Below are 16752 nucleotides of genomic sequence, written 5' to 3' on the forward strand. Positions count from 1 at the left end.
AGTATTTGTTGTTTTTATTTTCTACATCTATTGCTATTTGGGACACTAAGATGACTCTTGAGCCCCTACCCAGAGTAAGTCAAAAAAAAACTTTCTGAGGCAAAACCATCTATCTATCTACTTGTATCTGATCTTAATGCACCAGAACACCTGCCGTCATGGAAGTCATTGATACTCCTTTATATATCTGGAATAGAAACAAAGATAAGCTTCCTTAGCACATATGTAAAGCATGAGAGTTAAAAGAACAACTGGGGGGGGGCGGCTAGGTGGCACTGGGGGCGGCTAGGTGGTGCAGTGGATAGAGCACCAGCCTTGGAGTCAGGAGTACCTGGGTTCAAATCTGACCTCAGACACTTAATAATTACCTAGCTGTGTGGCCTTGGGCAAGCCACTTAACCCCATTGCCTTGAAAAATCTTAAAAAAAAAAAAAACAACTGACCTGGAGCTGAGCTTAAAATTGATAAACCTTTCCCCATTAGCTCAATTCAAAACTGACAAATTTACTACCTCAGTAACTACAGATACTTTTAATGCAGTATCGAATAGTTTGCTAAAACTTTTTCCTTAAAACAATTATGTAAATTAGGAAGTTTGAATATTATATTCTTGTACAACTAGATGGTGAAGTAGAGTGCTGGGATGGAGTAAGGAAGATTCATCTTCTTGAGTTCAAGTCTCCTCAGACATTGACTATCTATGTGACCTCGGGCAAATCACTTAATCCTGTTTGCCTCAGTTTTCTCATTGGTAAAATGAGCTGGAGAAGGAAATGACAAAACACTTTACCATCCATCTTTGCCAAAAAGAAAACCCTAAATGGGATCATGAAGAGTTGGACCTGATTGAATTTGACTGAACAAAAACTGAGATAGAAAATTCAATGTTTTATCCAAAAAAAATGCATAGGAAAGCTATAACTGATACCCAAATTTTCTAAATCTTCAGTCTAGTGATTGTGCTTAGTTTCCCACTGTACCATGGTGTTCTCTTTACTGTCAGGGGATGTTTGTAGAGACCACTGGAAAAGACTAAAGACCCAATTATGGAACTCATTTCAGAATTTCATAGGCCCTCTACCTTTTATATCTTTCTTTGGGTAAGCAGACAGAATAAAGATAACTACACCTATAGATAAGAAAGAAATAAGAGGGAGTCAAGTAGATATTTGTCACTTAGTACTGTTTTATGTGTGTGTGTGTGTATAGTTGATTATTAAAATTCTTAAATATCATTATTCATGTACTTTCTCCTTTAGGAAATTATGCAGTGTTTTTAATAACTCCCCATTCAATAAACTCCATTGGTTCCCTATTGCCTTCAGGAACAAATACAAGATATTCTGTTTGGCATTCAAAGCCTTTCCTGGGATGGCTAGATGGTGCAATGGATAGTGCACCGGCCCTGGAGTCAGGTCTTCAAATCTGCCTCAGACACTTAATAATTACCTAGCTGTGTGGCCTTGGGCAAGCCACTTAACCCCATTGCCTTGCAAAAACCTAAAGAAAAACAAAAGGCTTTTCCTAATCTAGTTCCTTTCTATCTTCCCAGTCTTCTTACAGCTTACTCCCCAACATGAACTCTTTAATCCAATGACATAAGCCTCCTAGCTTTTCCCACAAACAAGATAGGCCATCTTTGGATATGGGCATTTTCTCTATCTCCTACATCTGGAATGTTCTTCCTCTTCCATTCTACCTAATGGGCCTCTTTAGCCTCCTTTAAGATTCAATTATAATCCCCCTTTTTGCCTAGAAATCTTCCCCAATTCCTCATAATTCTAGTACCTTTTCTATTATTTCCTATTTATTGTTCACATTGTATATTGTATTTAATTGCATGTTGCTTTCCTCATTATATTGAAAGTTCTTTGAGGCAAGGATTATCTTTTACTTCTTTTTATAATCCTTAGCACATAGCACAGTGTCTGGAACAATATATTAATATGTTTAATAAATGTTTATTATTTGATTGTCACAGAAACAAAATCTTATATTTTTATCATCAATTTTCTTTCTTTCTTAAAATATTTTTGTCTTAGGTGTCAACCCACACTCATTTTCCAAGAATTTACTCCCCTCACTTCACATATCTTTACATTAGAGAATTCATGAATAAGTTATGTTATATGAATATGAGAAAATAGCACTGTGCTGTAAAAATGATGAAAGAGATGACTTCAAAAACAAACTGGAAGATTTGTATGAACTAATGCAAAATCAAATGGGCAGAACCAAGAGAATAATCTCAACAGTAACAGAAATAGTGATGCTGATCAATACAATGATCTACCACAATTCCAAAGGAATCATAATGCTACCCACCTCCTTTTTTTTAATTTTTCTTGATATTTTAGGAACATGGCTAATGTAGAAATATGCTATACATGAATGCATGTGTGTATATATATGCATATATGTGCATATATATGCATATATATATATATATATATATAATGAGTCTCAACTATCTAGTTTTATGAAAAAAAGTAGGGAAGGATTGTGGGAGGGAAGAATATGGAAATGAAAACAAAAATAAAATTAAGGATAAAAGAACAAACCCTACATTATCTCATCTTGTAAAACAAAGAAAAACAATAAAACAAAACCAATCAACCAAGTAACTGTGTCTGACATTAAATAAATTATCATGGTTCCATAGTCTCCTAGCATTCTACCAAGGTGTGGGAAATGAGTTTCATCATCTATTCTGGGAGACAAAGACTGGTGACTGCAATTGAGTCAAGGGAAGTTACCGTTTGATGTTTCTTTTGTTTACACTACTGCAGTGGATGTACATATTATTCTTTTGTTTCTGTTTTCTTCACCTAGTATCAATTCATGTATGTCTTCTGTATTTCTCTGAATGTATTGTATCTGTTATTTCTTGCAGTATAATTATATTATACTATGTTTATACACTATAATGTGCTCAGTCATTCCCCACTGCTTTGTTTCTAACATTTTTGCAAACATACACACACACACACACACACACACACACACACACACACAAATCTGCAAATATTTTTGAATATACCGGGTCTCTCTGTCTTTGACCTTCCCAGGGTTATATGCTCAGTCATGGGATTGTTGGGTGAAGGGCTTATAAACAGTTTAGTGACTTTTAACATCAACATTTCTTAATGATGCTCTATAGCTATGAGTCATGGAACACCATGGTCTCTGAGGAATTAAAGTCACTGAAAGGGCAGGGAAAAGGCATATGGTGAGTGTGAGCAGGCTACAATATATTAGCAATGAAGAATTGTGCAGGAAAAGTAGCCTAAAGAATATCATTAGAGAGATTCATGAAGAGAAAATGAGAAGGTGGGATGGTGATGTAGTGAAAACTAAGTATAAATGATGGAAAGCCAGTTTCAAGTAGTCAGTCAATGAATAATCATTTAATAAGTGTCTACTATATATCAACACTGAGCTAATCACTGGAGGTATAAAGCCAGGGAAAAAAAGATTCTCTCTTCTCAAAGAGCTAGTAGACCAATAGAGGAGATGACAATCAAACATCTATGTATAAACAAGCTTTATACAGGACTAGATGGAATTAACAGAGAGAAGGCATTCGAATTAGTACATAATTGTATTAAGAGAGAAATTGACAAACTTTATGTAGAAGGTAGAATTTTAGCTGGGACTTGAAGGAAGTCAAAGAACCCAGAAGATATTTATTGTAGTCATGTAACACAGAGAAATTTAGAGAGAGGTCCCTGGCACCCTGTGGAGATACTAGAGGAAGACATGGACCAGAGTCACATAGGATGGGAAGATTTGGATGGGTTTCATTTTGCATCGCTTGTGGGTGAGTGATGTGGGTACATCACTGAGATCAAACAGTCATCAAAGTACCAAAAAAAGCTTTTGGAATAGGGGTCATTCAATATTAATTGGACACAATGGGAAATTTTCAAATTCTGAAATAGGGCCATCTTCCTCTGAATGGCTGGGGCGGGGGGGTGGCAGGGGAAACCCAAGGACAGAGTTCTCAGAAACCTTGAAAATCTGAACTCTAAAAGTAGCAAAAAGCTCCGAGGTTTGTGGTTAAAAACATTGGGCAGGCCCAACTTCCTATTTGTAAAGGAAATTTAAAAGGCTTATGGAATCCCTTTCAAAAAAAACCTCATTTTGATAGGATAAGTGTAGATGGTCCAGCAATCTGTGAATTTAATTACCTTTAACATATACCTGGAATTTGAAATTCAAGAGGAAGAACTTCAAAATAAAGAGGGGAAGAAGAAGGAAAAGGTGAGGCTGGGGAAGAAAAAGAGAAAGAAAGAGAGAAAGTTTTGAATTTCCTAGTCCCCAAATCAAGAGAGGAAATATTTTGAGACATTTAAATGGCAAAAAAATGTAGTCAAAAACCTTATAGATCCTGTCTTGCCTAAACCTGAATGTTAAGTAGAGAGATTTAGGGAGGAGAAGAGAGAAAAAGTAAAGTTATAAGAAATCCTAAAAACCTACCATGAGTCTGGAAAGTCAGTGGCCCCCCCTTTCCTTAGTAATCAGTATGGTCTCCTGCTTCAAACTTAAGACCAGCACATTGTTTCCAATGACCAGCATTAGCAAGTCATGTGTACAAGGAGACATTGAAACTTTCCCCAAGTTAAATCTCTATTAGTTCAGTCATAAGGAACAATAATCATTTCCAAAGCTTGATTAATTTTCATGGTGTGGTTTCCTGCTTCACATCTGTTTAGTTCAGATGTAACTTTTACATTTTGTGTGTTTTCAGAAAAGTCCCCTATGAAATCAGTAAGATTCATTGTATGGATAGCTATATATGAGATCCTGCAGACATTTTCAAGATCTTCCTTTATGATCTAAAACTTAAAATGTTTTCCAAATCAGAAAAAAAAGGGAATGGAGATGGAGAGGAGGCATTGTTGAATATTGGATGTTTCAAGAAAATATGGCAAAAATGGAGAGATTTTTCTTCTTTTTAAAAAAAAGTCATAAAAGTTCTGGACAGAGTCCCTTTACAGATCATTATAGCACATAAAGTATTATCTTTCTCTTTACAGAGCCTGGCTCATTTTTATTCTCTCCCATAGATAGTTTGGCTTTTATGTTCCAGAAGTCAAGTCCAGTTTCACAGCTTCCTTGGCCTGGCAGGGCGGTTGGGCTATAATTCTTTGTTGCTTTCCCTATAGGCAGACCTGGGAGTGCTTTCTGCTTTCTCCAACAGATGGGAAGTTTGCCCCCCTCCAGATATGTAGCCCTGAATCTCTTAGGCATTGCCATTTCCACTAACTGCTATGTTCAGGCTGTCCTAGCCATCAGATGACACTCATCCCACTCTTTACTGGGGCCTGGCCTGGTGTGGTGGGAATTCCAGGTCAGAGGGAAAAGTGAATGTTTCTTGAGACAAGATGGAAAAGGAGGGGGTAATGGAGTGGGGGGGGGGAGTTCATCTCAGTCCTGTCTGATTTAGAGTCCAGGGGTAAATGGCACTATAATGAGGCTCCAACCAACAAGAGGATGACATAAGCTCTTCCATTTCTAACCCAGTTACCCACCACAACCCAAAGCATTCTGAAGCTCATGATATATAAATTTAATTTCTCTTTTATGGCTGGAACTGTGTTTTCCATGATTTATAAATCATTTGGTCGGTGATTTCTTTGAAATCTTTGCCTCATTTATGCTCTTGACCTCTTGACCCTCAGATACTTTTATTTATACCAGAGATCTTTCCCGTGGTGGTACAGTTTAATGTCATGAGCCTGAGACTGGGCTGGGTGACTGAGAGGCAAAGAAACAAAGGCAAATGTGAGAGAAGGATTTGATGCAAAAATATGTGTTTGAAAAGAAGAATAAACAAAGGAAAATGTGAACACTTAAAACATATTACTCTAGCAGTATTGATTTATTGCAGGAACTCTTTATTTATTGAATCCTTTATGAGTATCTGAATATATAGCACTTGATGAGGCAACTGGAGGATACTGATCCTCACAGCAAAAATATTTGCTGTAAATGTCATGACATGCCTTGTCCATAATATGATTCTTTCCAGATGGTTATTTTTTCCAACTTTCAGCATAGAAAAATATGCCTTAGAACAAGTACTCATAAAAATGATGCCTTTTCCCCATTTCCTCCCTCCAGTTTGTTAATACCTCTACTGTTTACTATGGAGTAATATGCCGAAAAGGAAGGAAAAAGCCAGCCATAATGACATCTGATTAATTGGGCAGGGCACTTCCAACATAGATCTTCACAGATAATCCAGCTGTCCAGCAACAATTTCATTGTAAAAAATGCAGAGGCAGGCAACAGCCACAAAACCATCGGAAAGTAGGGTCTGTTCTAACAGATTGGTGCAATTTGTAACTCCCATGAGGAGACCCTAAAGGGTGCCACCAGGGAGGGACAAAGGACAGCTTAGCCAGAGAACTTTGTAGTACTCTTTGTCACTCATATTACTCAAATGTTCCCCATGCATTCTTCCTTGCTCCCTGACCACTAACTGAATAATTGAGTAAGATAGCATCCTCCTGTCTTAATATGTGCCTTTCAAGACATTTAAATATAATTCCTACATGTTTTCTCAAAATAATCTGGGAGATAGGTAGGATGAGTATTTAAACTCAACCATTTACACTTACTAGCTATGTGACCTTGTACAAGTCATCACACCTCTCTAGCCTATTCCTCATCTGCAAAATGGAGGTGGAGGTGAGAGTGGATGAAAGAATGGGCAGGCAGATAAACTGATCCCTTCCAATTCTAAATCTATGATTTGATTACCCTATAATTCTATGACCTCCCATGTTCATGCAAGCTATTGCCCCAAATCTGAAACATTGGCTCTTTATTTCTCCCCCTTCAGAATTTTTCTCATTTCACATGGCTTAATTCAGATGTGAGCTCCTCCATGAAGCTTTCTGTGATCTTCTCAGTAGTCTGTCCCTCTTCAAATTACCTCAGATTTGCTGATCTGTTTACATGTAATAACCTCCTTCCATGAGTAGATCTTCCTTCCTTAAAAGAATGTAAGTTCTTTGAGGACAGAAACTAAGTTGGATTATTTTTTTATTACAAGTCTCTATTACATTATGTTGTACTATATAGATAATGCATGCTTGTTGAATTTAATTTAATTAACAGAATTAAAGCAGAGCTAAATAGTCATTTGATTTGTTGGACCACTTGCTTGGGTTTTAGTGCTCTGTGACACTATAGAAGAGACAGATAGTGGAAGAAGCGTCAAGGCTGCTGACACCACTGCAACTGTCATAGAAGGGCAGGCAGAGAAGGAAGCACAATCAGAGCAAGTCTGTCTTTGCCCCTTAAATTTCTCACTTTAGAGTAAACCCTAGTTGCTCAAACCCAATTATGACTCAAATGATTTGCCCAAAGTCATGTAACTCATTTAATAGAAGAGTTAAATCACCCTGGTGTGATTCTCCTTACATGATGTAAAATGGGATGCTAGATAAGCATTGCTCTAAAAATCAAAAATGGTCTTTCCCCAAAACACATGCATGCAAATACAAATATAAAACATATGAACACATCATAGTCATACACATACATGCACACATACATATTCACATGCAAATATCCACACACACAAGATACAATTACTATTACCAGAAGGCCTCCAAGCCTTCCTACTTCCATGAGGGATACACCAACCTAACAATTAATGCTTACTTATAAGTTCTAGTTGATAGAGACATCCTCTCAAATCAAATATGAAGGAAAAAAATCTGGGCTGACAAATATGCTATCAGTTTTGCATTGTAATTTAAATTATAGGTTAGATATCATGTTCTGTGTTTAACTATAGTTTAATAGAAGGTTAATTTAATGGTTATCAGGGAAGAGGCTTTGTCTCTTCCTTTTGAATAGTTAGATTGGGGTTAATTGCAGTCTGGGTTACAGTTAGAAATCTAGATTAGGCAGATTTAATTTGAAATACTAAACATGGATAGCTAGGTAGAACAGGTCAGATTAAGAACATAAAGGTGTAGATCAAGGTCTTAAAAATAAAGCAAGAGTTCAAATAGGAATCATGGACCAGTGATCTGGTTATTCTTGGCAAAGTCTTATAATTTTGGGATCACATATGTGTTACTGAGCCTTCCTGTATCACCATTATGGGCATTGGGAAGTCAGTGGATCAATCAGCAAATAAAAAATGCATTAGGCTGCTACTCTGGGTCAGGCATTGTGTGCTAAGTACTGGGGATCAAAAAGAGACAAAACAGTCCCTGCCCTCAAGGAGCTCTCTAATAGGGGAGAGACCAGCAAACATATATTTATTAAACAAGTGATAAATAGGAAATAATTAAGAGAGGGAAGGTACTAGAATTAAGAGGGACTGTGGAAGTCTTTCTTAAGAGGAATCTGGAGAAGCTATTATTTGGAAATCAGAAGAAAGAGCATTGCAGGCATGGGTGGTAGTCAGAGAAAATTCCCAGAGCTAAGAGATGTTCCCTGAACATCATGAGGTCACTGGCAGCAGATCAGAGAGGATACAAGGGTGGGGGAATAAGCTATAAGATTGCAAAGGTAAGCAGAACGGTGGGTTATGAAGGACTTCAAAAAGTAAATAGAGCATTTTGTATTTTATTATGCTGGGGAAAGATAGGGAGGCAGTGGAGTCTGTTGAGTAGGAAGATGACATGGTTGAAGCTGTGCTTTAGGAAAAACACTTTGGTGGCCAAGTGGAGAATGGAGAATGGAGTGGAATGAGGAGAGACTTGAGTCAGGCAAAGCCACTGACAAGCTACTCCAATAATCCAGTTGTGAGGTGATGAGAGGACTTAGCTCAGAGTGGTGACAGTGCCAGAGAAGAAAATTGCAAAGATTGGAGAGATATTGCAGCAAAGGTAAAGACCTGGCAACAGCTTGGATATAGGGATGAGAGATAATGAAAAAAATGAGGATGATACCTAGGTTTCTGAGTCTGAGGGATTGGCGGGGATAGCATTGCCCTCTATGGTCAATCATAAGTGGTCAGTCTTGTGGACCATTCAAGCTACCTATGCTAGTTAGTTGAATTGATTAGAAGAACTAATTTGTCCTACTTATATAGACAAGCAAATCCCCTGGAAGGAACCTGATTCCCTTCCAGCACATTGACAAGAAAACCATCCCATGCAGTGGTAACCTAAGGCTCTGGACTCAGAGCAGAAGGAGAGAAGCAGCAGCTAGATGCACAGTAGAAAGGGTACTGGACTTGGAATCAGGAAGACCTGAGTTCAGATCTAAACTAAAACACTTACTGTATGTCCCTAGACATGTCACAATCTCTGTTTGCCTCAATTTCCTCATCTACAAAATGGGAATAACAATGATACCTACCTTTCAAGGTTGAGGTGAGGCTCAAATGAGAGAATATCTGTAAAGTGCTTAGCACAGTGACCTGGTTCATAGTAGGTGCTTCATAAATGTTGGTTTCCTTCCTTTCTTTGAACTTATTACTAAGGTAGATAACACTCTAGAAGGAAATTTAGATGCCTGTGAAGTAAACTGGAAGATCAGTGTCATTGTTACTAAATCACTGGAGAAAGTGAGATTAACAATTCACATTGCCTCTGCTGTGGGAAAAGTGGGGGAAAAAATACAGGTATAACATGAAAATATTGCAGGTACAGTTCCAGACTACTGCAATAAAGTAAATAAAGTCAGTCACATGAAATTTTTTATTTTCCAGTTATGTTTTACTATATTGTAGTTTATTAAATGTACAATAGTATTATGTTTAGAAAAGCAAATTATATATATATATATATATATATATATATACTTTAATTAAAAATATTTTATAGTTTAAAAGATGCTAACAACCATTTGAACCTTCAGTCAGTCATGATGATTTTTTTGCTGGTGGAGGGTCTTGCCCTGATGTTTATAGCTACTGACTGATCAAGGAGGTGGCTACTGAAGGTTTGCAATTTCTTAGAATAAGATAATGAAGCTCGCATCATAGATAGAGATCTTTTCTCTTGAGTACTTACATACTTACAGACCATTGAAGGGTTAGTAGTTAGCCTAATTTCAATATTATTGTGACTCAGAGAATTGGGAGGTCCAAGGAAAGGAAGAGAAACAGGAACAGTTAGAACTTATAATATTTCTCAACTAATTTCACCATTTTATATGGAAGCAGTTCATGGCACTCTGAAACAATTACAATAGTAATATAAAAGATCATAATAACAAATATGAAAATATGAAAATAGTCCAAAATATTATAAGCTTAGAAAAATGGTGCCAATAGATTTGCTGACGGATGCAAGATTGTCACAAATCTTCAATTTGTAAAAAAAAAAATCAATAGCTGAGAAGTACAATAAAGCAAAGCAGCAATAAAATGAAGTATTGCCTATATGGGATTTCCAGCCAGGCATACTCTAATAAGTGCAGTTATTTCTGTAACATTATCAGCTGGGGGAGAAGAAACCTGGGTTTAAACTGGTCAACAGAGAAGACAAGAGAAATTAGGAGAGCAATAAATACTCAACAATCCTTGGCAGTACCTCCCATTACTCTGACCCTCATTCACCTAGATGAAGTTCTCTCTGGGAGAGCCCCTTTAACCTTTGTCTATAAAAATATAAGAATTACCATTCTCACTGATATAAAGTGAGAACAATTTACCTGGTCAAGGCAAATTACAAAATATCAAAGTTAGAAGGGACCTTGGAGACCATCTGGTCCAAGTTACACCAATAAAGTATAAGGAATCCCTTCTTCAACATACCTGACTTGTGGTCAAGGAGCTAGAGAAAACTACTAGCAGGGAGGAACTCATGATTTCCCTTTGGGCCAGTTGCTCCCTTGGAGTTTCCAGGTTTCCAACAGTCTCATTTTTCACACTGCCTCTTGTTTATTTGCTTATTTCTAAACATTCCTTCCCTTCTCTACTACACTATAAGTTGCCTATAATCATGGACCATTCCATATTTAGCATCTTATCTCCTCCTAGAACAATATTGTGTAAATAGTAGGCACTTATTCACAGAATCTCAGAATTGCAAGAGATCTCAAAGGTCATCTAATAGCCCTTTTTAAGATTAATGAGTTGCTAATCTGTCCTGGTTAACTGGCTACTTCTAGTTGTAGTTGGAATATGTCAATTCACCCCATTCAACCCTCAATTCTTTTATTTCTTTTTTTTCTCTTTCCTTTTCCCCATATGCTATATTCTGTAGTAGAAAGAAGGCTGGGTTTGCAGTCAAAGAAACTGAATTTAAATCAAATCTTGGCTCTACTACTTCTTTCTATGACATTGGCATTGTAAAACATGAGGGATAGACTATTAGATGACCTCTAAACATACTTCCAGATTTAAAGCTATGGTCCTGTTTGCTATGGTGATTGTTGTTAATTGACTTTCCAAACTGATGACTATATGTAATTTAAGTTGCAGGTATTCTGTCTGCAAAAACAATTTCAGAACAGAAATATGAGTTTAAGAGGCTTTGGAAGTTGATTCTGTGCCTTTGAAATACTTGAAAACCATATTTCACAAAAGAAGCTCACCTTTTGTCACAGTATTCAATGTCCAAGTGTGTGAGGAGAAAACTTCTATTTAAAGAAAAAGAGAAGAGCACATATTTGTAGTTAAGCTTACACTGGAAAGAGGGAAGATTTTTTTAATGTACAATATTTTATTTTTTCCCCAATTACATGTTAAAACAGTTGGGTTTTTAAAGTTTTGAGTTCCAAAGACTATCCCTTCCTTCCCTTTCTCCTCCCTGAGATAGTAAGCAATCAGATATAACAGACATGTGCAATCATATATAGCATTTCCCTGTTAGTTATTTTATACAAGAAGACATGAATTTTAAAAAATGAGTGAAAGAAATAAAAAATAGCAAGCTTCAAACTGTATTCAGACAGTATCAGTTCCTTCTCTGGAGGCTGATTGTATGCTTCATCATGATACTTTGGAATTTTCTTGAATCATATTGCTGAGAATAGCCAAATCATTTAAATTCTTCATCATATAATATTATTGCTACTGCATACAATGTTCTCTTGTTCTGCTCACTTCACTTTGCATCAATTCATTGAAATCATCCTAGTTGTCATTTCTTATAGAAGATATTTCATCACAATCATATATATCACAGCTTGTTTAGTCATTCCTCAATTGATGGTCATCCTTTCAATTTTCAATTCTTAGCCATCACAAAAAGAACTTCTATGAACATTTTTGTACAAATAGGTCCTTTTCCCATATACTGTATATGTACAAATATTATATATATGCATGTATGTGTACATGTTTACATATATACTCTGTGTATGCATGCATGTATATATGTAAATCTTTGGTATAAAAACCTAACAGTGGTCTTCTGGATCAAAAGGTATGGCCAGTTTTATAACCCTCTGGATGTGATTCCCAATTGCTCTCCAGAATGGTTGGATCAGTTTACAATTCCACTTTAGTTTTCCAGTTTTCCCACATACCCTAACAACATCTGTCATTTTCCTTTTTTTATATTAGTCAATCTGATATGTATGAGATGGCACTTAGAGTTGTTTTAATTTGCATTTAAAAGGGAAGATTTTTGAGTGTGATGAAATGACCCTGTTTGGTTATGGGGTGATTGGAGAGTAGAAAGGAAGAAAAGATTATATTTGTAATTTTGTACATCACTGAAATGGGGAGGGGGCTATTATAATTATTGTAGTACTATCTGGTGCTCAGGGTGAGAATGAAAGCAAGTAATATTGACTATGATCCAATCCCTATCTGAGAATAAGATAAATAAAGGTACCCAGTTATGTTTCCAGACTTAGAAGCCCTAGATACATAGCATCCATTGTGTCGTTGGTTTGTCAGTCACCTTAATTTGACTAATCGTGGGGAAGGAACTGAAGTTTGAGAATAACAAATTGGATGAAGGAGAACATGTTCAGAGGAAGAATGTAGAGGTCTGTGCTGCAACATGCCATAGATGAAAAAAATACCAAGATCTTTTAGATGAAATACCTGGCTTATGTCATTTGTTTCCGGGGACCAATCAAAATAACAGTAAGAGGGCAAGAAAAGGAACAGATTCTAATGGAATATAAAAACCTCTTAGAAGGATGTAAGAAGTTTAATCAAGTTAACAAGCATTAAAATCTTGTTATGTGCCAGTGTTAAGGAACCAAATACAAGTAAAAAGAAGGATAACCCTGCCTTCTAGGAGCCTGCATTCTAATGGTGGAAGATAATACAACAAAGAAGTTGAAAATGATGGGGAGGACATAGTTGGTCTGGGTTCTCCCCCAAAATGGAGATTCTGGTCGAAACTCAGTAAGGGGAGAACAGGGTTATAAGAATAAGGTAGAAAAATACTGGAACTTGAAGTAAGTAAATTTAGTGCTCTCTTGAAAAGTGTTGGATTTTGTTAGTTTTCACAGGTGCTGTAGAATTTTTCCAGGAGTTGAATAAAGAATCCAAGATAACATATCTAGGTGATCAAGATGACTTTTTTCTTTAAGGAAAATCTTTACCTAATCCTAAACAACCAGAAGCTGAAGAAACAGATTCTAGATGGTTGCTTAAGCAATCCTAGCTAGTCATTTCCACAGAAACTATGGAAAATCAAGACCAATATTAGCAAAAAAAAAAAATGTTAGGAAGGAGGGAATAAAGAATTGTCTTATACTAAGAGTGAAGGACCAGAATTAACTTTTGACAAATGTGAAACATTTTCTTCTGTTACATAAAGATAACACTCTTCCTTTATCTGAAAAGTCTATGTACAGTGAAGAGAGTATCAAAGTCAGGAATTCTTATCTTCCTGAATTCAAACCTGGCCTCAAATCCTTACTAGCTGCATAATCCTGGACAAGTGACTTGACTTGTCAAATTCAGTTCCCCAACAGTAAAATGGGTATTCAGTGGAGAAGGAAAAGGCAAATCACTTTAGTGTCTTTGCCAAGAAGGACTCACTAAGAGTCCCAAACAACAATAGCAGTAGTAGTAGTAGTAGTAGTAGTAGTAGTAGTAGTAGTAGTAGTAGTAGTAGTAGTAGTAGTAGTAGTGGTAGTATGTAGTCTATCTGCAATTTAATGTTTAAAATATATTCAGTTTCTTAAGCCTATAGATGGTTCAGTGGATTGAGTGCTGGGTCTGGAGTCAGGAAGTTCAACTCTGACCTCAGACACATAGACACTTTCTAGGTGTGTGACCCTGGGAAAGTCACTTAAATTCTTTTTGTTTCAGGTCTTCATCTGTAAAATGAACTGTAGAAGGAAATGGAAAACCACTCCAGCATCATTGCTAAAAAGAAAAAACAAAACAAAACAAAACAAAAAACAAATGAGAGTCAGACATGACCAAAACAACTCAACAACAACAAAAAACACACTTTCATAATTTTCATATAGAATTATGGAAATCTATATAGAAGAAGTCTCTCTCCTGAACTTATTCATGAAAAAGAGGATCCTGAAGAGAGTCAATTAAATGTTGATTAACTTAATTCTTTAAGATAAATAAAAGGTTTTATATTCATTCTTCCTCATAACAACCCTATATAAGTCAATTGGGACAATCTTTTTTTTCATTAAGAGGTGAGTAACTGGATAACAAAGAAGTCAAGAACTTTTTTCAAGGTCACTCAGCTCCTTTATGTCAGTGATAAGATTCAAGTCTAGCTCTTAACTTCAAGTTGTTCCATCATACCACTATGCCTGAGGGAGGAAGTACATGTCAGGCACCCAAAATGGAGTGGGAGTGGTGGGAGGGGGGGGGAGTTTTCTAGATATATAGTCCAAAAGCTGCAGTTCTAGATGGAGAAAGGGACAAAGCAATAGGACAAATGACAAGATTCGGAAGTGGCTGTATATGAAATATGGTCTGGGGAAGTTTAGGTGATTTTATATTTAATTACTCATAAATAAGCATAAATAGTAATGGCAAAGATATGGCTTGGTTTTTTATATATTTATTAAATATGTAAAACTAACATTTTGACATCATTGATAAAATTCAATGGATAGTGCTAGCTAGCTGGCACAGTAGATAGAGCATTGACCCTGGAGTCAGGAGGACCTGAGTTCAAATCCAACCTCAGACACTTAATAATTACCTAGTTGTGTGACCTTGGGCAAGTCACTTAATCCTACTGCCTTTCAAAAAAAATCAATGGATAAAATTTATAGGTAGGTTAGATAAAGGTTAATATTTCAATATTCAATATTCAATAATTATTGAAGTTTCTTAGATTGATGTTTTCAATATGTAACCAGGAGGTATGTGGAATGTTTATTCCTCCCATAACTGTTAGCACTTTACCCCATTCACAAGATAAGATTGTATAGATAATCTACTTACTTTTTGTACTGGATCATTCTCTCTGGCCTACCCTCATACAGGTGGCTCCAAAGAAAGATAACTATAAGGTTAATTAAATTCTCTGAGTTCTAGAGGTAATCCTATTGTAGAAGACTGCAAGGCTACTCACTACCTTAAATATTGAGTACCTACTAACAGATTTTCATTTATACAAGCCAACCACTTTCATTAATATTTTTAGATATTAAACATAGCCATTTAATTATAAACAAGGCAAAAGAAATAATATCACAGGAAATCAAGCAAGTACATGAATAATAAAATATATCACAATCCACATGTAAACCTGGGTCACACTCTTTCACCAAAGTAATCACTCATTCAGTGTTGATGGGGGAGAATGGGCATATAAACAAAAACCTGACAAGGAAGCACCTGAGCAAGAAAAATTCTTATGGTCAGGATAATTCACAATTTTGTACTGATGATTCTGATGGTATATTGCATCCAGGAACATCTACACCATAGGAAGCCATTGCTCTGCTAAAGATTTGTCAGCTGGTCCTCACCACTTACAAATTTTCATGCATTCAGTAAACATTTATTAAGCATCTATTATATGCCGACACTGTACTAAGTACTGGGGGATAAAAAAGTAAAAAACAGTTTCCTACCCTTAAGGAGCTTATAATAAGAACCTGATTAGTTAGCCAGAATCCCCTTCTATTCTTGAAATAGCATAACATGGAGAAGCTCTTTTAATTTATAATTACCTTTAAAAGAGAATCTACAAGTTGTTAGTTTTTAATTTGTATAGTAATTCCCTTTAAGCCAGAAAAGTGCAAAGCTCAACAAGCTGGCTGTTCCTGGATACTACAGCACAGTGAGCCTGGTATTTACTTACCAGGACTCTAAATCATCCAATCAGAGCAGGGCTCACAGTAAAATCTCAGATAGATTGACCCTGCAAGGCAAAACAAACTAGCCTGGTCTTTATTCTCCAGAATTATGTTGCAGTTAAATTTCAGCATCTCTTCCCAAACTGCAGCTGCAAAACCTGTCTTTCCCCTTTCTGCTTTTTCCTCTTAGAGAGGGCAGAAAAAGGCACTTCTCTTCAGCTCTACAGGGAATTAAAGAATAATATCCAGCTCTGAAACTCTTTTCTAATGATGTTAAGCCTCTCTCTAACTAGTGAGGAATCACACAGCTAGACCCTTCTGTTAGCAGGATGTTCCTGCTGATGGTTTCTTCACACATATAACTGCCACAGAGCTACTTTTCCAACCCCCTGCTGTTTTTTTTCCTCATCTGTCAAGTTCTTTAATCTCTTTACCACAGCAGCCTCAGTCTTTGCTTCCTCAAGGACTTAAATCAGAACTTCCTGGCACTCAAACTCACTTTTTATTTAAAGGTAACAACTCATCAAATTTCTCCAATGAAATTAACAGATTTTTAAGAAATCTTCCCTTAGTATC

General features: G+C 36.4%; 1 long non-coding RNA gene across 3 annotated transcripts in view; it reads left to right on the forward strand.

The window, feature by feature from the left end:
* The window catches only part of LOC141518276 (uncharacterized), a 79593-nt gene that overhangs the window by 10549 nt on the left and 52292 nt on the right, over nucleotides 1-16752 (forward strand). For all 3 annotated transcript variants that reach the window (XR_012477144.1, XR_012477143.1, XR_012477142.1), the window contains exon 2: nucleotides 14204-14553. This is a non-coding gene — a long non-coding RNA (uncharacterized LOC141518276). The remainder of the gene's footprint in view (nucleotides 1-14203; nucleotides 14554-16752) is intronic.

The sequence above is a fragment of the Macrotis lagotis genome, chromosome 1 (genome assembly GCF_037893015.1).
Source record: "Macrotis lagotis isolate mMagLag1 chromosome 1, bilby.v1.9.chrom.fasta, whole genome shotgun sequence".
Taxonomy (NCBI): domain Eukaryota; kingdom Metazoa; phylum Chordata; class Mammalia; order Peramelemorphia; family Peramelidae; genus Macrotis; species Macrotis lagotis.